Here is a 25,191-nt window from a genome sequence, read left to right on the forward strand (position 1 = left end):
CTCCTATCGTTCGATATTGTTTTCGTCGAATGCCTTTCGGAATCACTTCGGCACCAGAAATATATAGACTCGCGAAGAGCACGAAAAACATTTAAATGCCTTGTTTGAGAGAATTCATCATTCCGGTCTCAAGTTGAATCGCGATAAATGCGAGTTCAAGAAACACCACGATGATCCTCAATTACAATTCAGTAAAATATCTGTACCTGGAATATGGTTTATCTCGAATACCCCGCTTGAGTCGAAGTCCCTCGGACTTCGAGATAGAGATATTTTACTGTAGATGGTATTCCAATTAAAGTTGTAAAAGAGTCTAAGTTCTTAGGTGTCATTTTTGATAATAAACTATCGTTTACTCTTCATATAGCAATGCTCAAAGAAAAATGTACAAAAGCTCTTGATATAATTAAAGTTGTTGCAAACACAAAATGGGGAGCAAATAAAAATACTCTTCTACATTTTTATCGCTCTCTAATCGGATTTTATCCGGTCTAAATTAGAATACGGCTGTATAGTATACGGTGCTGCAAGAACATCCTATATCACAGCCGTCGATGCAGTTCACCATCAAGGACTTCGACTGTGCACAGGAACTTTCCGAATCTCTCCTGTAGATAGTTTATATGTTGAGGCCAACGAACCACCTCTCGATCTACGTAGAATAAAACTTACATTACAATATATTGTTAAATTAAAAGCTAACATTGACAATCCTGCATTTAACTGCGTTTTCCATCCGCAGTTTGAACATTTATATGACAAAAACAAGTGCATAAAATGAATCGGTCTACGAGTTAAAAAAACATATACGTGACCTTTGGACATCGTAAAACCCTCATCACCTTCTGAAATACCACCATGGAAACAACGAAAACCCAAAGTAGACACATCACTTTCTGAATATAAAAAAAATTTGAAACAAATTCCGCCATTTTCAAACAAAAAGTATCCGAAATAAAACAATCCAAACATACTACAACTGATATCTATACAGATGGTTCAAAAGACCAAAATAAAGTCGCTGCTGCTGCAGTAATCACAAACGACGTTTTCTCTGCACGACTTCCAAATCAAATGAAGCAACAATTCATCCCGCCGAAGCAAATGCTATTCAGCTTGGTTTGAATACATAAAAACTTCTAATGACAAACATTTTACTATATTCTCAGACTCCCTATCATGTCTTCAGCCAATAAACAACATGAATATTGATCATCCTTATATTTTAGATATCTTACACCGGTACTATCTTTTAACTAAACAAGGTAAAATAGTTGAGTTCTGCTGGATCCCAAGTCACATTGGTATCCATGGCAACACCAAAGCGGCCAAAAATGCACTTCAAGGTGAGATTGTACACTTCAAAATTCCATACATTGATTTTAAATATTTCATAAAACTATATGTTAATTCTCTTTGGCAAATCTATTGGGATTTCTGTGACACAAGTAAACTTTATTCTATTCAAAACAAAGTAAACAAGATGTGTTTGTGAAACACAAATGCCCCCGATAATGACCAATTCCGAAGAATCCCAAGGTCACAAGGGCAAATATCTTGGTACCAGTAGAAAGATATTGTCAAAAGAAATGCTCATGTACAATATGAAAGCTTTAATATTTACCATTTAGAAGTTTTGACCTATGTAAAAAAAAATTAGAAGTAGGTCAAAAGGTTTAATACCAACGGAAATGTCTTGTAACAAAGAATACTCATGTGAAATATCAAAGCTCTATCACTTATTGTTCAAAAGTTATTAACAAGGTTAAAGTTTTCAAAAAGTAGGTCAAACTCCAAGGTCAGGGTCACGGGATCAAAAATGTTGGTACCCGCGGAAAGGTCTTGTCACAAGGAATACTCATGTGAAATATCAAAGCTCTATCACTTACTGTTCAAAAGTTATTAGCAAGGTTAAAGTTTCAGACATAATGACAGAGAGGACAAAAACAATATGCCCCCCGATCTTCGATCTCCGGGGCATAACAAATCGTGTAACATCGTATTGAAACGCTAAGACGAAGTGATTATTTCAAGAATACGCATTGGACATTCAAACTTGACACATTCATACCTACTAAACAGAGAATCTTAGCCTGAATGCATATCTTGTAACTGTACAATAACTATACATCACATTCTTTTAGAATGTAGTGATTTTACGCCCATACTAAATAGACTTTTTAATAGTGTGCAATAAATGAAAGAAATTTTTACAAATATCGACAATCATTATATTATACAATATTTACAAGAATGCGACTTTTACAGAAAAATTTGAAAACTTTTATAATGCAACTGTTTATATACACGAATTATTTTTTGTTTTTTAACCTGTTTATATACATATGTTTTTAACTTTTATGTCCGTCGGATGGGACGTTAAAGGGTGTCCCGTGTCAAGGATCACAACCCCCTTGGCACGCAAAAGATCGTTTCCCTGATGTTCGAAAAAGAGTAGGCTCACTGGGGGCCGTCAGGGAAACTCAAATCCTCACAACCAAACATAATTGAATTAGTTAACCGCCGTAAAATGGCTGAATATTGCCAAAACGGCGTAAAGCCCCAATCAATCAATCAATCACTTGATGGAATGTGTTATTGTGATTACAATGATAACCAACCTTTGTGTAATTTAGTACATGTAATACATACTTCCAGTGTCTTCGCTTTAATTAAGCGATTTACTTTAAATTTCTATTCTAATTTGTCTCAATCTTTGGGAAATAAAAAACGATTGGCACAGCGTCTGATTTTAAATTGATCCATTTGTGTCCATAATGTTTGGCTATCGACAGATGTACTGAAGTGTATTGTTCATGGCAACAAATCCATCGCGTCGGAGATTTTGTACCCATAGTTTTTTCTTCTAAATCTAGTATCTCTTGGGAAGAGGTACATATGCACCCTCTTCTACGACCTAATACATGTACTACAATTAAATGCAGCACACTGGCATTTTTCAAAGCTATGCAGTTAATACTTCGTAATATCATCTTATAAGTCTCACAGTGGGTCTTTTTGACGTCATCAGCAAGGGAGATAAGCCGCGATCATCAAAGATCATTTTCGTGATCGAGTACATTTGATCACCTGTTATAATACATTGAATACAAAATTAAAAATGAATTCTTGTTTAATAAACCTTGATTAATGAATTTCCATACATAACTCAATTTCTTCAGGATATCCTTCATATGACCTTTAATTGCCCTATTCCTCGTTACGACACTCCTTGTCTTCTTGTGAGTCCTATGATTGAATGAATTAGTAACTAATTCGTTGAATGAATTGGCAAGATTATTATGTCAATAATAATTATATTGCGAAATATGTTATTTAAAGCAATGTTTTTCTTATGTAAACTTTGTAAGAGTGGGTTAGGGGGAAATGGGCAATGACAAATTACCCAGTACTTTAATTACAAGTCATATATGAATACATGATAATTTACTCTCTCGTCAATTTCCAGAAAAATTAGATATTTTATAGATTACAAGCAAGAAAAGGAATTTAAATTCCAAGAATTGCAATAATCAAAAAGAGTCTACATCACATTTATGTGACATTATATTCTGAATTTGACATTACTCAACTAATATTCTCCATGTCCATGACGCAGTGTCTGCATTTGATTTCATTTCATTTGTAATTTAAGTGCGATGATTAGTTTGGTCTCAGAAAAGGAGTTGATAACCAACGTTTGGAGGAATATCCGCTGTCGCCAAGCAAATGTGTGTGAATGGGGATGTGATTGTTTTCGAACAGGACTCTCAAATCACTTTCATTAAGGATTCGGGAATCGTGAGTGGAGCGTGGCCATTTAGTAACAACATCAATAATTCTATAATTTGCATCAAAAACAACTTGTGTGTTAATACTATGTCTATTGACGTATTCATTTTCATATTCGTGTGGTTCAATTATTTTAATGTGGGTACCATCGATGGCGACTACTATCCATAGGAAGCCCGCAAATGTGTAAAATGACTCTTGGTTCCTTCTAATTTCTATTGCGCTAGATGGAAAAGAATCATCGAGGGGAGTCATGATTGGCGAAATATTCTGGTCTTCGAACAAATCTATATCTCATTTGGTTCCCAACCTGATAGTATCACTGTATTCTGAGAGAAAATTGGTACAGATTTCTTAGTTTAGTTTCTGGTAATGATACACACACAATTTGGCTCATGGTCAACTCTACTGCCTTAATTTTCTTGTTGGTCAGTTTCTGTATTTATGTTCTGTTGAGTTTATATGCTGGGCATGGTTTTCTGGAGAAAGTATCTGCATTGTTTTTGGCCCAAGGGCGATAGACAACTGTGAGGCTATATGTTCCGAGCTCTTGTAACTATCTGGCAACCTGGCCTGTTGGGTTCTTTAGATTCCTCATCCAGTTGATTGTAGCATTATCTGTTCGAAGCAATACAGGATGATCATAAAGGTAGGGATGAAAATGCGTAAGTGTTCTTATGACGGCCAACAGCTCCTTCCGTGTAATGCAATGTTCTTGTTCACTCTGTGCTTTACTATAGTAAGCTACAACTCTCTCCAGGCTAGCATCCTATTGTGATAGTACTGCACCTGTAGCCATATATCGCTAGCATCTGAGTCTGATTAGGAACTAGATAGGTTAGGATTTGTGGTGAAATGAGAGCCTCTTTGAGTCTCTGAAAAGCTTTGACACAATTTTCCGTCCATTGAAACGTCTTGTTTTTCTGACACGCAAGATGAAGGGGTCTTTCGATGTCTGGAAATGATCTGATGAATCTCCTATAGTACGAACTAAATATTTTCGCTTTTTTTTTTTACACTGGTTGGCCCAGGCCATTCTTGACCTGCTTTTGTTTTATCAGGGTCAGTGCGGACTCCCTCCTCGAACATGTTCTAATATGTTGATTTTCTTTTCAAATAGGTTACATTTAGAAAGTTTCAACTTGAGATTAGCCTCTAGAGCCTCATGAAAACATGTTCTAATCTCTGCAGGGCATCCCCTACTGTTTTTCAAGGTAGAATATATAGATAAGGCATGCACGTCATTGAAGTCCACGGAACACATCTTCTAGAAGTCTCTCGAAGGTTGAAGGCATAAAGGTAAGTTGATAGAAACCTTGACTGGTGGAGAGAGCAGCCTTGTGTTTGTCTTCAGGAGCCATCCCAAATTGCAAATAAAAACCCAGAATTCAGATTCACACATATTAACCATTTTGAACCAGACAACGAATTCAGACACTCGACAGTGCATGGGAGGTGTAAGCATCTTAACAGTGATGTAATTTAGTTTACGATAATCGACACAAAATCTGGTGGAGCCATCGTTCCTGGTTATTAGAAAAATTGAGGACCATGCACTGTTTGAAGATTCGATAACAATTTGTGTTGCATCTTTTCTAGTTCCTCTTTCTCAATCTCGCGTTTACGAAAGGGAAGTCGGATTGGGTTAGCTGGACCTGTATTCATTCCGTGCTGGACAAGGTCTGGTCTGCCTAAGTCGTCTGAGGACTGAGAGAAGACACCTTGTCACCTTCACATTTCATCAGGAGAATCTCTAGTTGTTTTGCTTCGTCTTTCGTTAGTTGTCGAAAGCTGCCTTCCAGAAGGTTAGTGAGGTGTTCATGTAGCTTGGCTTGGTATGAAAGGTGACAATAATGAACAATGATCAATCTCATAACTCTCCTATGAACAATACAAAATGGAGAGTTTGGTAAATACAGACCCTTCGATATATCAGAGGTGGGATCAGGTGTCTAGGAGGAGTAAGCAATCCCCAACCCCCCTGTCGACCGGTCACACCTACCGTGAGTCCTGTATCTTGATCAGGTAAACGGAGATATCCGTATTCAAAATCAGCGTGCCAAGAACAGCCTAACATTAGGTACGAAACACGTCAGACATCATTTGACCCAATGATAGATTGTATTGGCAAACTAGATCGTTATAACAACCATAGCATTTGCTGACATAATTCTGCAACATGGGTTGGTATGATGTCTTTCGTAGTATGAATCACAAATGCTCACATTAGGATAATTTCTGTGGAAACGAGGGAGTTATTTATATTCGGTCTTTCCTATACCCCTCGTTTCTGTCCAAGCCTTCATTATAATGGGGGAAATCAGTTGCGCTTCGGTTTGAATTTATTTCAGCTTACATTTGATGTGAATCGTTCGAAAACTTACATAAATCAATTCATGAATGATTTTTCCGCAAGGGAATACAATTGAAACCATTCAATTACACACTAAAGCAACGATGATCGTCGTCATTTCAAACACTACATCCTCTCGCTATCAAATTCGCCCCCATGATAAACAATGACTTCAGCACAGGCGTCACCTCATTTTGTAAAACAGCTAGAAGCCCAAGAGGGCTAAAATGCCTTGCATTAGTAAATCGCACTAAAATCTTAACTTTTTCAGTTGATTTTCTCATCACACGCATTGCATTTAATTTCTGTGAATGGACTTTATTCTTCTGAATATGAATATAATGAATTACTGGAAACAAAACAAGTAAAAATGCAATTGAGAATAAAAAAATATTAAAAGACCATTCAAAGTGCGCAGTGTGTAATTCCTGAAATGCGATTAATATCATTAAAGGAACCGCATCTCGTGTGTCTATTTTTTACCCTTTTATATTCATTCATTTTAAATTTCAAATTTTATTATTATTATATTCATTAATCATACCTTCATTAAGGGGGGGGGGTGCTCTTCCTATAAGGAATTTCATACCATGAATTGAAAAACAAATCTATGACCAAACAACAAACCTGTGACAGAAGAACTTTATTTGTTCATACAAACTGTTTAACTGCAAATCAGGAAAGGTGATTAATTTCAGTCAAACAATGGCCTACATACTATTTTATCGTGCGCCAAGAATGCCGTTGACGTCGTCATATCGCGCAAATTTCATTACAGGTACGTTTATAAATGACATCATTTCTCTGTCGTTTATGACGTCCTGCGGTTGTAAAACCAGTATATTACGCGAAAAAGATAACAGATTCCATCGATCTAAATTTGAATGCGATATAAACTAATTGCTTTCATCAAAATCAGTGGTATAAATCGTGGGGATCCGGGTTCGAATAGGTCCTCAGTACCCCTTGTTTGTCGTAAGAGGCGATTAAATGGGGCGGTCCTTCGGATGAGACCGGAAATACCGAGGTCCCGTGTTACAGCAGGTGTGGCACGATAAAGATCCCTCCCTACTCAATGGCCATAAGCGCCGAGCATAGGCCTAAATTTTGCAGCCCTTCACCGGCAGTGGTGACGTCTCCATATGAGTGAAATATTCTCTCGAGGGACGTTAAACAATATTTAATCAATCAAAGAAAATATCTACTTATTTTGTACGTGCGCCAACAATATATCTTTTTATTTATCTCTTTCATTACTTATTTTATATTTTTGTTTAGAATAAGTAAAAATTTTCTATTTTGGATTTGATGCGTATTTCGAAAATTATTAACATGTCTACGACTTTGTAGGACTACCCTCGTATAGTGTTCAGTATAAATAAAGAATATGGCACATTGTCATTTTATAATTTTTAATAATAAATTGAAATTCCAGATGCCTCGTACACATAGCACAGAGTATACATGTTTTACTCGACTAAGAATCCGTTTGAAGAACATCCCCAGAAAGGTTAGGTATCTTGTTATCAAGTGCGCTGGATGGTATTATTTGCACATACATAGAGTTAGAATAGTTCATTGTCAACATTATATGAAAGATTGCATAAAATTGATACAATGGAAAATGAAAGGTCACATTCTAAATGTACAAATTTCCTTATAGGTAGGACGCCAAGTGATAAGGAATCGCTCTGCAGCAAATACCGCCACAGGTTAAGTCACATCTCTCACAACAGAATGAAATGGCAACACTTCAGACATTAGTACAGATTCCTGAAGAGATTGTACAACAGCTAGTACAGATTCCTGAAGAGATTGTACAACCTCAGGCACCTAGTCCTCCCTTAGCTAGTACAGCTTCCTCAAGAGACTGTACAACCTCAGGCACCTAGTCCTCCCTTAGCTAGTCTTCCTTCCTCCAGCACACCCAGAGGTCATTCAGCATCCTGTTTTTTGCAAAACCCCGTGTCCAAAGCTGGTAGTGCCAGTTGATATGAGACATCAACTTTTTTGTTACAGGAAATAATTATCCCAGCTGCATCCAGGTGTTGCCCAATTCACTTACAACGGAATATTAAGGTTGTGGACTGTATTTCATCAACGACTTTGAACAGACACTCAATCACCAAGCTGATAAGATTTTTAAGATCAGAGGTATTGAAAATGAGACTTAATTTGAAAGCCATAATCAACTTACAGATAAAGATTAATTTGATTTTCTTGGAATTTCAAAGACAGTATTTGATGGCTTGCTGGAGTATATTGATGGCAGGGTGAAGTGAACTCCAAGGACAGTGAGGAAATCTTGCCTTTTTTTATACGCCCATCTTTAGACGGGACGTATTATGATACAGCGATGTCTACGTCCGTCCGTCTGTCCATCCGTCCGTTCGGGGTTTTCTCTTTATAATTTCATTTCCCTTTCATATGTCATGCTGAAACTTGCTGTGTATCTTCTTTGTGGGTCACTCTAGATCATAATGCAATTTTGATCCATTTCGACCTTTTTTCCAGGAGTTGTGCCCCTTTATTTGTAAATAATTATTATATGGAGGGTACATAATTTGTCCGCCCTACTCCTCCCACAGTTTTCAAGTGAGAGCCTTCTTATTATGCCACCTTCAAAGAAGAGGGGCATATTGGTTTGCACCTGTCGGTCGGTAGACCACATGTTGTCCGCTCAATATCTTGAGAACCATTCACTTGATGATAATGATATTTCAAATGTGGGTTGGTTATGAGTAGAAGAGGACCCCTATTGTTTTTCAGGTCAAAGGGTCAATTTACTCTGGACATAGGAATATAATGTCCGCTCAATATCTTGAGAACCCTTTGCTTGAAAAACATCAATCTTAGCACACTGGTACATTCTAAGGAGTAGATTACCCCTATTGAGGTCATATGGTCAAATTGGGCATAGGAATATACTGACCATTCAATGTCTAGAGAACCCTTTGCTTGACAGACATCAAACTTGGTACACCAGTACATCTTCAGAAGATGACCCCTATTGCTTTTGAGGTCAAGGGTCAAACTGGACATAGGAATATACTGTCCGTTCAATATCTTGAGAACCCTTTGCTTGACAGACATGAAACTTGGTACAACTTCAGGAGAAGATGACTCCTATTGATTTTGAGGTCACATGGTCAAAGGTAAAACTGGACATAGTAATATACTGTCCACTCAATATCTTGATAACCCTTTTGCTAGACAGACATCAAACTTAGTACACTGGTACATCTTCAGGAGAAGATGAACCATATTGATTTTGAGGTCAAAAGTCAATTTGTGAACTGGACATAGTAATATATTGTCTCCTATATTTTAAGAATTATTTGCTTGATTGTCACCAAACTTGGTACACTGGTACAGCATAAGGAGTAGATGACCCCTATTGATTTTAGGTCACATGGTCAATTCACTCTTGACATAGGAAGATATTGTCTGCTCAATATTTTGAATTGGTGATACTACTATCAATTAAATGATGTGTGTATAACCCTTTTCAATTTTGCACCATGGGGGGCATATGTGTTTTACAAACATCTCTTGTTTTGTGGAGTGTTTGTATGGGTATTGAAGATGTGCATGTGGGATAGATTTTGATTTTCTACAATTTTTGAGAAAATTACAGGTTGTTGAACTTAGTTTATTTGGAAAATAATATTCTATGGAGGGTACATAATTTGTCCGCCCAACTCCTCCCACAGTTTTCAAGTGAGGACCTTCTTATTCTGTGGAGTGTTTGTATAGGTACTGAAGATGTGCATGTGGGATGGATTTGGATTTTCTTCAATTTTTGAGAAAATTACAGGTTGTTGAACTTAGTTTATTTGGAAATTAATATTCTATGGAGGGTACATAATTTGTCTGCCCAACTCCTCCCACAGTTTTCAAGTGAGGACCATCTTATTTTGTGGAGTGTTTGTATGGGTATTGAAGATGTGCATCTGGGGAAGGATTTTGGTTTTCTTCTATTTTTGAAAAAATTACAGGTTGTTGAACTTGGTCCATTTTGAGGAAATCTAGATTTTTAAGCTAAGACCCTTTGTTCATATGAAAGTTTGTCACAGCCTCATGATGGCTGATAATACCTGAAGCAAAGTTATACAAATTATAGCACAAGAAAAACACCTTTTGTAAGCATTTCACGGGCGTATTATGTACCATTTGCGGTACTCTTGTTATGAAGAAGAGAGGAGGAGAGTCAAACCGAGTTTTATCCGCCTTGTTTAATATATCAAAGTCTAGTATCTCCAGAAGCATCAAGGCAGTTAGATCAGCCCTCTTCAATGGCACATCTGTCACAGAAAACATCGGGTTTCAGCACATCACCAGAGATGGGGGTCATCAATCATCAAACACGACCACTCGTACAGACCCTCTTTGGAGACATTGCAAGTCCTAAAGTGAGGATCAGTGTCCCGGATGGAACTAAAAGTGGCAATTTCAAATTCTAATGACAGTCAATTAATCTCCACAAAGTAAGACCACTGGTGATACCTATGGTTATAGTCTTCACCACAGGATACTTTATTTCGGTGATGGGACCATATTTTGCTAGAAATAATGATGCCAGCATTTTGAACCACATAATGAGAAGAAACATTGAAGCCATCCGCAGTTGGGTTCAAGAGGATGACAATTTTATTTTGGACCGAGGATTTCATTTATCATACCTGCAAGAGCTTGGAATTCAAGTTCAAATGTCCTAATTTATGTAAAAGGGAGAACGGCAAAGTCAACAGAGGCAGCCAATACAAGCTGACTGGTTACCAAGGTAAGTAAGGAAAATGTATATCAAATATACAATTATTACTGTTTTATATACAAACCATTTGTAAACATAATAAGTATTTAAAAAGTACAACGTAAACAGAATAAATCATTACAAAAATTACTTGCATACAAAAAACAACTTTGAAATGATGTGTAACATGAAAGTTTGGTCACAAATTTCAAATATATTTCAAAAATCACAGTTGTGCAAAAATACTATAGAATCTTATAAAAGGTTAAACTCTAACATGGAGAAATTGTTAAAATACTAGTTGTTTGTATGTCAGTGTATTGGAGTGTGTGTGCGTGATATTCGTACAAAACTTTACTCTGTTCCAATGAGAGTTTTACATAATTATATTATTCCAAGAAGCCACAGCTAGTCTGTACTTGGATTTTTCAACACCTGAATATAGACTGAACTCTATGATTATGGATGTTGCCAATCACAGGTTCTTTAAACCACCATAGGTCAAGGATGATATTCCTTCCAAATCAGCCGCCAAATCAAATTTACAAAGGAATAAATGCCGTCAACATAAGCAACATTCTTCGTCATAAGAGTCCAGTCGTGTATTTCAACTTATTTCAAGTTCAAGTATACACCCAATATTTCCTACAAATATACTTCTACTATTGCATTCAAAGTTTTTAATTATAAACAAACTTTGGAGTGTCTAGATATAGACCATCTTATACTTAATCCACCTACGTGTTCTTCTTTCAACTATAGTCCAGCTGGACATGTCATTGCGGGTGATGTTGATATAGTTGAAAATGAGTACCTTAAATCACTTATTCTAAAAGGTCATAAATACTGAGAACCTCGGTCTTTCAATTGGCGACAGAACTTCGTCTCTAATATGAATTCTGTCGAATATTATGCCAGACGATGGGCTAAATATGAAAAAGAACTTAATACATTGTCAGAATGGATTAAAAGTATAAAAGGAATATTAAAATCCCACATTAGACATATTAAGACAAAAGCAATTGCCATATATCCTTTTGTGTTTAGTAAACTAAAAGTGATAAAAGAATTAGATAGGTTACATGAGGAATATGTTTTGGTTCCAGCTGACAAAGCTTGTAACAGCATTGCCTTTGTAAGGCTCATTATTACAACTGTATTTTAAATGAACTTGACATTAAATTCCACTTTTGGTAATCGTACTTACACTCCAACTGCTTTTTCAAAATAAGAAATTCCTCAAAACCATGCTTCTAATTTAGGCACATTTAATATCCCAGTCAATGGGTCGAATGAATATGAGTTGTCATACCAATACAGGATTCCTAAACTACATAAAATCCCTTACAAAGATACATTGCTGCATCCAGTAAGTGCTCTACCAAGCCCGTATCTTTCCTCCTCACGAAAAGGAGAAACTTCAGACTTACTGTGCGAGTAGTGTAAATCAAATGTGAATTTTAAAACATTCTAAAAGTTTCTGTTAACTTGAAATCCCAAAACTTTTCTCAAATCAACATCAAAACGTAGAATTACACTTTACACGACCATTCCTCAGAATAAATTAAAGACCAGACCTTTTTTACATCATGGACAGTTGCTTCAACAAAAATGGAAAACGCAAATATTACATTCTAGAGATCAGTTATTCAAAAAATTACTTTGTTAAACACCACTGTGGTTCCATGCACAAGTACTCTAAAGTTGAAACATAAAAAATATACTAGAGTTCCTCGTTGACAATTCGTGGTAAATTCAAACCTTTAAAATACGCCGAAATAACTTTCTCCTCCATACTCGTCCAATGAAGTAAATACTACCTTATATGGCATATGCAAATACCTTGACAATCGGAAGTTGAAACTTCAGTACATCAAACATGGCACACAAATATGAATCGAAAAATTGGAATTTATTGAAATTGTTGATTGTATCTTGTCTCACTCGAGAATTTTTCACTCATATGGAGACGTCACCAAGACCGGTGAAGTGCTTCAAATTTAGGCCTATGCTCGGCGCTTACGACCATTGAGCAGTGAGGGTTCTTTAGCGTGCCACACCTACTGTGACACGGGTCATCCGTTTTTAAGGTCATCTCCGAGGACCCGTAACATTCACATCTGATGCCGAGCGTTTGGCGATGGAACTGTCACTACCTGTTTTAACGACTTAGGTGTGTCGCGGCCGGGATTCGAACCCTGGGCCTTCCGCATACGGGGCGAACGCTCTAACCTCTCAGCGAAGACTGTAGAATAGGGCCTAATAAATCTTAAGTTGCAGGTAGTAAAATAGTGTATTGACTAAGAAACAGAATATCATTTTATTTACGTAAAGAAAGTCAGCAAAAGCTTTTAGACTGATCGAAAATGTTGCGAGAGGGAATCACTCCCGCATTTGCACCATTACGGATATCCTGAGTAGTAGCCCCCCCCCCCTCCCCCCCCCATTCCCCCTTATGAGGGCTACATTATTGCAGCTAGTTTAAATCTTGACCTTTGACCATGTGACCTCAAAAGCAATAGGGGTAATCTTTTCCTGAAAATGTACCAGTTTACTAAGTTTAATATATGTCAAGCAAATGGTTCTCAAGATATCGAGCAGACAGTATATTCCTATGTCTAATTTGACCTTTGACCATGTGACCTCAAAATAGGGGCCATCTTCTCCTGAAGATGTACTAAGTTTGATGTCTGTCAAGCATAGGGTCCCCAAGATATTGAGCAGACATTATATTCCAATATACAGTTTAACCCTTGACCATGTGACCTCAAAATCAATAGGGGTCATCTTCGTGTACCAAGTTTGATTTCTGTCAAGGAGAGGATTCTCAAGATATTGAGCGGACAGTATATTCCTGTGTTCAGTTTGACCTTTGACCTCAAAATCAATAGAAGTCATCTTCTAAAGATCTACCAGTGTACTAAGTTTGATGTCTGTCAAGCAAAGGGTTCTCTAGACATTGGGTGGTCAGTATATTCCTATGTCCAGCTTGACCATGTGACCTCAAAATAAATAGGGGTCATCTACTCTTTAGGATGTACCAGTGTACCAAGGGTTCTTAAGATAATGAGCGGACAGTATATTCCTATGTCCAGAGTAGATTGACCTTTAACCTGAAAAACAATAGGGGTACTCTTCTACTCATAACCAACCCACATATGAAATATCACTACGATCAAGTGAATACATATTGAGCGGACAACATGTGGTTGACCGACAGGTGCAAACCAATATGCTCCTCTTCTTTGAAAGGGGCATAAAAAGCAACAAAAATCATGGGAAAAATTTCTATAGCAGTGAAATTCAGCTTCTGACTGAGCTAGTGGGAAAAATATATATCAATTATTAATAACAAATTCAGCAACACACTGACGAATGAAAAGTAGAAGACTGTGTGGCAGGGCATAACCGACCAATTAAACGCTCTTGGTGTTGCTTGCAGATCGTTAAAAGAGGTAAAAACAAAGTGGACCAATATGCATGTCTGCTAAACGTGAATGTAGCGAGTCGAAAATAAGCCAACGTAAGACAGGGGGTGGTCTGATGGCAAAACCCTTGTCCGTGGTCAGTGAGAAAATCGTAAATTTGTTCAAGGACTCACCATCTCTCAATGGGCTGTCAGGTTTCGAAACCCAGTATTATGGTAATTATCACAACACGAGAAAACAGTCACACTATATATGTATACGTACAACATAAACCCTACAACGCGACGCACTCTTACATGTACATGGCGTTACTCTTGTGAACTTACTTTCTCATCTGATAAGAAAGAATCCACCTAATATTTTGTATATAGTTGAATGGTAGAGCCCCCCCCCCCCCCCCCCCCGAATTTTCATATCCTTGATGATGTGACAACACATTTCAAAATCACGTGAAGCATTTTTCCACGAGTGTATCTATTTAGGCAGGTAGTGTTGTAAGACAAAGGAGTTGAAATATCATAGCAGATATCATTCCTTTCACAGTCACTTGTTTCATACATGCCCCCCTCCTTAATAATACCAAAAGGTACCTAGATTTCGGACACCTCGCTTCAAGTCTCATTTTGCGATTAGTTCGCTATTCATTCTCACTTTTGTGATATAAATCGCTTTAAAAGACATTGTCCTTGCTGGTATATATCGTTTTCAGCACCTTACACGAAGCCCCATGTCTGTAAACTACTTGTTTATTAATCGATCCCTACCGTTTAACATTTTCAGACGATCCATCTACTACAGCAACTTCTGGTCGTAAGATAAAAATATTAGAACGTAATTTGATTGGTTACTAAGTAAACTCACAAACCAATCGTAACTACTCGGCTATTTCCGTAACCGCAAATGAACCTCGTATGTGGATCGACGCCATCAGAGTTAGTTGTTACGTATACATAAACGTAACTTTGACGTCACAGTCGTACTTTACATTATGAAACGTGAACTTTCAAATGCATCTAAGATATTATACACATCTAAGGTATTGTACCACTATCAATTTCCACTTACATGTTATGTATTAGAGTGAATAAGACGTTAATGATACCAAAACTGAATCTGTGGTGAAAATAATATGTATACGGTGTGACCGTTGAGACGAGCGAAGACCCATGACATCTTACAACACGACTATAGGCATTTCATTTAACGCGGGAAATATAACGCGGTTGATGTAAACAGTGTATTGTGACGTCATCATTAGCTGCGATATTTTTTCTTTCAAACCAATCAATTATCCACAACAAAACGTACGAAGGTATGGGAAAGCTTGTTTGGAATTTAAAATCATTTGTGGTACTTTCCAGACTATTTATTTGTTTTATCTACGGGGTTGTCAATGAAGTATACCGCAGTGACGGAGACATTTTTCCGGAGGCATTATGGGTAGTCCCATCATTTTTCAGCTGAAGAAGAGCAAACCACGTGACTCAATTGCGTAATCATTGGAGCGAGCTCGTCGCGTCGCTTCGCTTGCTATAAATAACATATTATTCAGGGATTCGGTTCTGGCCTTTTAACTCTCATCCACGGGCGCGCTTCCGGCGAAGAAATGCATCGATTTGATGCAATTCTTGCGCCGATCCCCGTCCGAGTCTTCTTACCGGTTACGGAAAAAGACGAGCGCGTGATCCGATTGCTCACAAACTTGAAGGTACACGTCATGTTGACAACAACGCAACAGCTGATTTTCGACAAAGCGAAAAATGGTCATTCTATACAGGTTTTGAGGCAGAGCGGTACCGGTAAAAGTCATTTAGTAAAGGAACTCGCTCGAGCATTGGTTAACGATGGAAAAACCGTGTCCATAACAGCAACAACTTAGTCATACCTCATTAGCGGATTTAAGGGGGGGGGGTGCAGCCTGTCCTGCCCCCCCCCCCCCCCATAAATTTTCAAATTGTAGGTAAACAGTGGTCTCTTGTTTAGAAAAATGTAAACGATAATGGAAGCACTGATTTCTTCCACTCTCGGAGAAATAAATGACAAAATCTTTTGATTTATTGAATTACTTTATGAGAACTTACACCCCCCCCCCCCCCAAAAAAAATCTTAAAATTTGCGTCACTTGATTAATTTCACTTTATCAACGCAGACAGAAAATGGTAAAAATGACTACATACATGTAGGGGACATATCTCAATCCCTGTAAAATCTGTAAATTTCAGGGGCTTCGCTCCCTGGGGCCCCCACCAGGCTTTCGCACTGGACCCACTGAGGGTATCAAGGCGTCCCCAAGATCCCCTGCCTCATGAAGTTGCGACCCCTAACCGTGATTCATGGATCCGTCCCTGCATCTTACAACGCGCATGCAAGGAAGCATATATTTCATTAAGCTACGGTACCTATTTTGTTCCGGATCCCCATAAGGATTTTAATATTTGCAGTGAACAAATCACAAATGGCAAAGATTGAAAATTTAGATTTTCACACAGCAGGAAAAAAAATAGAACTTAATTTGTAATAATCATTATTGTATTGAAAATGAATTGGGGGGGGGGGGGGGGGGGGCTTTTGATAAAGCAATCAGAGATTGAGACCTTTCACAAGCAAAGGGAAGAAAGAGGAGGAAAAGGATATTCAATTAAAGGTCATATCGTTTCATATCTGAAGAAATTGAGTTATGTATGGAAATTCATTAATCAAGGTTTATTAAACAATAATTCATTTTTAATTTTTTTTGTTCAATGCATTGTAACGTCATAACAGCTGATCAAATGTAGTCGATCTTTTGATGATCGCGGCTGATCTCCCTTGCTGATGACGTCAAAAAGACCCACTGTGATGTAAACAACTAGGCCTTGTATAACATGATAGGCCTATAACGAAGTATTTAAAACTGCATAGCTTTGAAAAATGCCAAAGTGTGCTGCATTTAATTGTAGTACATGTGTTAGGTTGTAGAAGAGGGTGCATATATACCTCTTCCCAAGGGATACCAGATTTAGAAGAAAAAAATATATGAGTATACAAAATCTCCGACGCGATGGATTCAGTGTTGCCATGAACATTGCACTTCAGTACATCCGTCGGTAGCCAAACAATGTGGACACAAATAGATCAATTTCAAATCAAACGCTGTGCCAATAATTTTATATTTTCCAAAGACTGAGACAAATTAAAATATAAATTAAAGTCAACCGCTTAGTTAAAGCGAAGACACTGGTATGTACATGTACAAATGTATTACTAACTTACACAAAGGTTGGATATCATTGTAATCACAAAAAACAAAACATTTCATCAATGAACGTGAACTTTGAATAAATCTACTCAAAATTATATTCTATTTTCATATCTTATCTACATTACAAACTCTATCAGTCAACAGTATTCGTATAGTTTCATGTTTATTCGGCCTACACGTGTAATATACATGTACCTACACGAGTATCCCAAAAGTGTGTAATTTTTATTTTCTTATTATTAATTGTAAAATTCAGTTGAATTAAAATTGTAAATAAACCTTTAATTCTGAAATTCAAAAAGAAAATCATGAAGTATCATACAGAAATTATAATTTATATGCCATATACTACATCAGTACTGGTATTACTAAATATGCTTATCAAAAAAATTAATTTTTTTTTTCATTAAAATAATATTTGAACAGCGGGGATGTAATGAGAAAGTAAATACCTACTATAGAATTATAAACGCAAGCAATTTTTTACGATTGAAAAATATAGAAGCACCCCCCCCCCCTTCTCCTATTAAAACAACGATTTTATACTTAAATTGGGACACATGAGGAAACACTAGCTAATTATGAAGAGCCGTGCGCAAGTACAACAGATGACATCCATGATAAATTTACCACATTTAGGGTACTCTACACTTACAAGAATATTTTAGCGCTATTTCAATATTGTGGTTATTCGTATCCCGTGGGTATCCGGGTTAGAATAGGTCCTTGAGCAGTATCCCTTTGCTTGTCGAAAGAGGCGGTTCTTCGGATGAGACCGCAAAAACCGAGGTCCCGTGTCACAGCAGATGCACACATGGCACGATAAAGATCCCTCCCTGCTCAATGGCCATAAGCGCCGAGCATAGGCCTAAATTTTGCAGCCCTTCACCGGCAGTGGTGACGTCTCCATACGAGTGAAATATTCTCGAGAGGGGCGTAAAACAATATTTAATCTCAATCAATCATCTTATAAAAAGGAAAATGGGATTGCCATTACAGATTTTAAACTATTTCATAAATGAAATGTACACACAAGTTCAAACGACTAGAACTAATCTTTTTAAATAGATAGTTAAACTTCAGTATCTGATGGCATGGGGTCTTGAAATCCACAGGCATCTGCATGATGTATGGACAGTACCCCCCCCCCCCCTCCCATTCTGATTTTTTTTTTGCGGCGATACTTTCTCCAAAATATGTGGATTCTCTGTCTAACCCTTCCCAATTTCGATTTATGTAATCGTTTGACTTTCCCACTTTTTGTAAGCTTTAGAGATTGGCCTTCTACCGGCTTTATTGTTACCGGTAGAAGGTCAATCTCTAAAGCTTACAAAAAGTGGGAAAGGATTACATAAATTGAAATTTGCATGGGATAGACAAGGAATCCATGCATTTTGGAGGAGAAATTATCCCCGATAAAAAAGTCAGAAAAGGAAGGGGTAGTAGTGGCCATACTTCAGGTGCCTGTGTAGTGTTGACTTCTTCAATATCATCCTCTGTTGAAGAACGTTATTCGCTTGCCGCGCATCATTCCTGACTGGTTTAAACTGATATTGTTGAACCACAAAATCGGGCAGTTCGTCAGAAAACAAAAATTAGTCCATATCCGTTAAATGCAGTGAGATATTTCGTTGAACAAAACGGTAGGCCTACACTATTTTCATTGCGTTGTTTACATCGATGGGTCGTTGTGACGTCACAAACACATAATCAAGAACGATAAGCGGGTAACAAATGCATTCTATGTACAAGTTTACAGCTTTATTTCTTATCAATCCAAAGACAATAATTTTTTATTCAGCGCTGTTTGACCTTCATTCATACCCATCTTAATGTTTTTAAAGTAAAATACCATTGTTAGAAATCGTTTCATATGACCTTAAATATCAATTGAAATATTTAGATATTTATGAATACATTTACTTGCAATTTCATATGAAAAGGGAATGGACCCCCACCCCCACTCTTCCCGTGACATGCAACAGGCAAGTGTTTACCACTACCACCACCCTGCTAGAAATTCACTTATATACACAGCTTATATAAGCACCAAAAAAATAGTTTTTAAACAATTCTTAGATGGCTTACCAAAAAGCTAACGGATATATATACACACCTAGTGTGCAACGACATTTTGCCCCCTTCCTCGATTCGAGTCCGATTTTATTAATAAATTCGCCGAAACAAACCTATTCACGGTTAAGCTCAGAAATGATTTTCCTTTTCATCTGTCGCTTCAGGTCTAAACTCCCTCGCAACAATCCAACAACGGACATATTTTATCGATATTTTGAACATTCCCACCAAGGTCTGACTTACATGTCGTGACGTCACGAAAATGAAGTTTAAACGAGTCTTTTTTTTCCAACGGAGCTCACTTTTATGTTAGTCCTACATAGCCCCAAAATATATTATTCCATAAAACAATTACTATTTATTTTTCAGACGAGGTATATTTTATATCTATAAAAAAAAATCTGTCCGTAGATCTTAAACCGGAAGTTGTAGTAGATGGGTCGTCTGAAAATGTTAAACGGTAGGAATCGATGAATAAACAAGTAGTTTACAGACATGAGGCTTTGTGTAATGTTCTGAAAACGATATACTAGCAAGGACAATGTCTATCAAAGCGACTTATATCATAAAAGTGAGGGTGAATAGCGAACTAATCGTAAATTGAGACTTGAAGTGAGAGGTGTCCGAAATCTAGTTTGGTACCTTGTGGTATGATTAAGGAGGGAGGACCCATGTATGAAACAAGTGCCTGTGATTCCTTTCCATGTGCTTTATATTTCAACGGTCCAAATCAATTTCACATTTGACCTTTACCTTCCAACATTTCTGACTTATGACTGAAAGTGACGTCATTGTTAGAGACGCTACATAAGAATGTCAAACATTTTTAAAATAGGCCTGTATTGTATTATCGTCATCGTATTCATACTGATTACAATATATGCAAATGTGTGTTGTGCGAGGAATAAACTTGCAACAGCTTCAGCAGATGTCATACCATTTGTACAATGAATTATTACTTGGCAGTAGCGGATCCAAGAATTTTAGAAAGGGGGGGGACCTATCATTAAATTTGGTTTTCAAAGAGGGAGATCTACCCTCAAAAAGCGTTCATTTTACCCTTTTCAAACACAATATTCTGACAAAACGGAGGGGGGGGGGGGGGTTCATCCCCCTTCTGGATCCGCCACAGCTTTGGAGACATGTAACTACAAATAGTTATTCAAATCTAGTGTATCGATGTCAATAATTTAGATTGATTGATTGAATATTGTTTAACGTATTTCACTCATATGGAGACGTCATCACTGCCGGTGAAGGGCTGCAAAATTTAGGCCTATGCTCGGCGCTTATGGCCATTGAGCAAGGAGGGATCTTTATCGTGACACGGGACCTCAGTTTTTTCGGTCTCACCCGAAGGACCGCCCCATTTAGTCTCCTCTTACGACAAGCAAGGGGGTACTGAGGACCTATTCTAACCCGGATCCGAATTTTGTTTCACAATGACATAATAATTACATGAGGGAAACATGGAGTTAATAGGTTCTCCTAAGACTGTGTCCCTCCTATCTGATTTGCTTATACCTCAACATGATAAAAACAGACAAGTAATAGAGGCAATAGAGGTTGACCTCAACCATGGCCCCGTCACCAATGACCTCATGTACTTCGCAGAAGACTGCATTAAAGCTTGAAACGGAAGAGCCAGCGTCTACGTCTTAAAGGTACCCCCTTCCTGTTTTTTTTTCTTTAGCCGTACTAACTTCCCTATCCGACCCTCAGAAACAAAGTGTGTCTACTCTGAATGAATTTTACCCCGTTGGCCAATAGTACAAGTTCTAGTAAACCAATAAGCCACATCACAGAGAACTATCTATCTGTTTATAATATATATCTATGCATGCAATTTTCTACGTTTCTTTCGTAGACCAGACACTTCGGAAAGAACAAACGCTTGTACTACAAATCGCAAGAAGATCAAGCCAGAGGATGTGACTCGCGTGCAGTACGAGGTCTTCGTAAAGCAGAATAACAAACTCTGTACTACAAACTAATGAACAAGAAACTTAAAATGGAATTGAATTTGACAAATGAGGATTGATAGTTATTTAATTGAACAGTATGTCTCCCAGGTTAGACTGTTATAATTAGTGCCAAATTTTAAATACTCCCCCCCCCCCCTCAATTATACCCAGGCAAAAAATCTCAGATGCTGGATTTTTCAAAAGCACATTTTAAAATTATAAGAATGATATGAATTATTCAACATTTGTTCAACTACTTGAGAAAACAAATGTAGAAATGAAACGCATTTCACCTATATTGTCATGTATTTTGTACCTCGTCAAACAAGTGTTACATGTCAAAGAGTTTGAATTAATTAATACTGCATATGTTGCAATCATAGTAACTCTTTCTATTTCACACAAGCACGCACGTGCATACACACACACAGCTGGATTGGTCGACCACATCCTTGACCTACTTTTGAGATAAAACTAGGTCAAACAGTTTTCCGGGCTTTTTTCCCATTACGGATACAGATATTACCCTGATTTTTAATCAAAGGTTTCCTCTCAGAGGAATACAAGTTCAATTTGCATTTCAGCTGGATTGATCCATCCTTGACCCACTTTTTGGAGAAAAAATAGGTCAAACGGTTTTCCAGGCTTTTTCCCCCTTACGGATACAGATATTACCCAATATTTAGTCAAAGGCTTCCTCTCAGAGGAATACAAGTTCAGTTTGCATTTCAGCAGGATTGGTCCATCCTTGAGCTACTTTTGGACTAAAAATAGGTGAGACAATTTTCTAAGCTTTTTTCATTACAGATACAGTTATTGCCCTGATATTTAGTCAAAGGCTTCCTCTCGGAGGGAGACAAGTGCAGTTCACATTTCAGCTGGATTGGCGAACAATGACCTACAGTACTTTAGTGGTAGAAGTAGGTCAAAAAAATTCCAATTTCTTTTTGGTATGGTCACAGGTATTGCTCTGAAATTTAGTCACAACCTCCCTTTCAGAGAAATACATAATCAGTTCACATTTCAGCTTAATTGGTGCACCACGACCTACTTTAGGGCTAAAAGTAGATCAAATTGTTTCCTGGACTTTTTATCTTGCACCAACACATTTTGTCACAACCTCAATCTCAGTGAAACTTTAATACATAATCAGTTCACATGTCAGATGGATTGGTGCACCCACTTTAAAGCTGTATGACCCGATGTTCATGAATTATTTTTGTACATAATTACTATAAAGCAGATTAATTGCTTTATAAAGTTATTAACTTTCCCTTAATTACATGCTTGAAAACATCTGCATGTAAAAGAAATCAGCGAGAATATTATTTAGAAAGTAAATATAGTGTGGTACATATATAATTATACAGTGAGACGTCTATAAATAGACCCACGCGCGTCAGGGGAATCCCAACATGATGTATTGACTCATACGCAATTGTCTAGTTATAAGGCTGAAAGAGCGTAAAACAACGAATTACATGTACTAAGAGGTATTTGATATTTTTATTTCTATTAAACTTATGGCACGGTAACAAAATACACAGATAAGACCACCGTTGATCTGAAAGTTTGAACTGGTCACGTGACTGTCCATTGAAATGGCAGAGTGACGCGGTTATTTGTAAACATCGATTTAAAATCAAATTATTTGGGTTAAAACAGGTGAAATAATGTATGATTTGTCATACAGCCTCATAAATACATACGTGCGATGATTTAATAGCGTTTTTACGCGATGGGGAAAAAATTGTAATTCGGACCATACAGCTTTAAGGCTTTTCTATTCAGAATGCGTGTTGTATCAATTCAGAGTGCACAATATGCCTCCAGGTTGAATTTCACTGTCCGACGGGCTTGTATTGTATAATTAGACCCACTCTTGTTGTCCCCCGTGTCCATATGAGTGAAATATTCTCGAGAGGGACGTAAAACAATATTCAATCAATCCCCCACCGCAACGCGGAAGGGGACATAGAAATACCGGTGTCCGTGCATCCGTCCCACTTCACATTGTGGACGCAACTCCTCAGAAACCGCTCAACGGATTTTGTTCATATTTTGTAGGATAGTTAGTCACCATGTGTAGTTGATCATATTACGTCGCCATTTTGATTCAACAATTTTACAGGAGTTATGGGTCTTTGTTGAATTTGTACATGCTACACTATAGGAACACTTTGTGGACGCAACTCCTCAGAAACCGCTCAATGGATTTTGTTCATATTTTGTTGGATTGTTAGTCACTATGTGTAGTTGATCATATTACACCGCCATTTTGATTCGACAATTTTTACAGAAGTTATGGGACTTTGTTGAATTTGTACATGCTGCACTGTAGGAACACTTTGTGGACGCAACTCCTCTGAAACCGCTCAATGGATTTTGTTCATATTTTGTAGGATTGTTAGTCACTATGTGTAGTTGATCATATTTTGCTGTCATTTTGATTCGACAAATTTTACAGGAGTTATGGGACTTTGTTGAATTTGTACATGCTACTCTATAGGAACACTTTGTGGATGGAACTCCTCAGAAACCGCGCAACGGATTTCGTTCAAATTTTGTAGGTTTTTGACTTGACAAAGTTTACAGGAGTTATGGGACTTTTGTGCTTCAACTTTTTTTTTTGCGGCGGTGGGGGACACGGCTACGTGTAGCAATCTTGTTATATTCTTATGAAGCAAAATTTATTCAAAAACTTCTACGTGAGAAGAAAAAAAATCTCTTGCTGTGGCCTTCAATTCAACATTTAGATATCGACGATGTTTTCTCTATTAACAACAAGAGGTGTTTGTAAAACACATATGCCCCCCCCCCCCATGGTGCAAAATTGAAAAGGGTTATACACACACATCATTTAATTGAGAGTATCATCAATTTAAAATATTGAGCAGACAATATCTTCCTATGTCAAGAGGGGATTGACCATGTGACCTAAAAATCAATAGAGGTCATCAACTCCTGAAGATGTACCAGTGTACCAAGTTTGATGTCTGTCAAGCAAAGGGTTCTAAAGATATTGAATGTACAGTATATTCCTATGTCCAGTTTGATCTTTGACCATGTGACCTAAAAATCAATAGAGGTCATCAACTCCTGATGATGTACCAGTGTACCAAGTTTGATGTCTGTCAAGCAAAGGGTTCTCAAGATATTGAGCGGACAGTATATTCCTATGTCCAATTTGACCCTTGGCTTTTGACCACCCGACCTCAAAATCAATAGGTACCATCTTCTCCAGATGGTGTACCAAGTTTAATGCCTGTCAAGCAAAGGATTCTCAAGATATTGAACAGACAGTATATTCCAATGTCCAGTTTAATATCTCCATGACATAGTATTGATGTACGTGCAAAACCCTGATAAGTATCCTTCCTGTTTTTGCAATTTTCCAATACGCCAACATTTTCATGTCGATATGTATACATCAAGCGGTGGCTCAGGGTCAATCAGGTAAATTTTATCTGAGTATAGATTCTTTGTATCCTTAGGGTCAATCAGGTAAACTTTGTCTGAGTATAGATTCATTGTATCCTCTTGGTGTCAGTCTTACAGGAAGTCCGTTTGACTTGACATTGCCC

This window comes from Ostrea edulis, chromosome 2 (assembly GCF_947568905.1).
Source record: "Ostrea edulis chromosome 2, xbOstEdul1.1, whole genome shotgun sequence".
In the NCBI taxonomy this organism is placed as follows: Eukaryota; Metazoa; Mollusca; class Bivalvia; order Ostreida; family Ostreidae; genus Ostrea; species Ostrea edulis.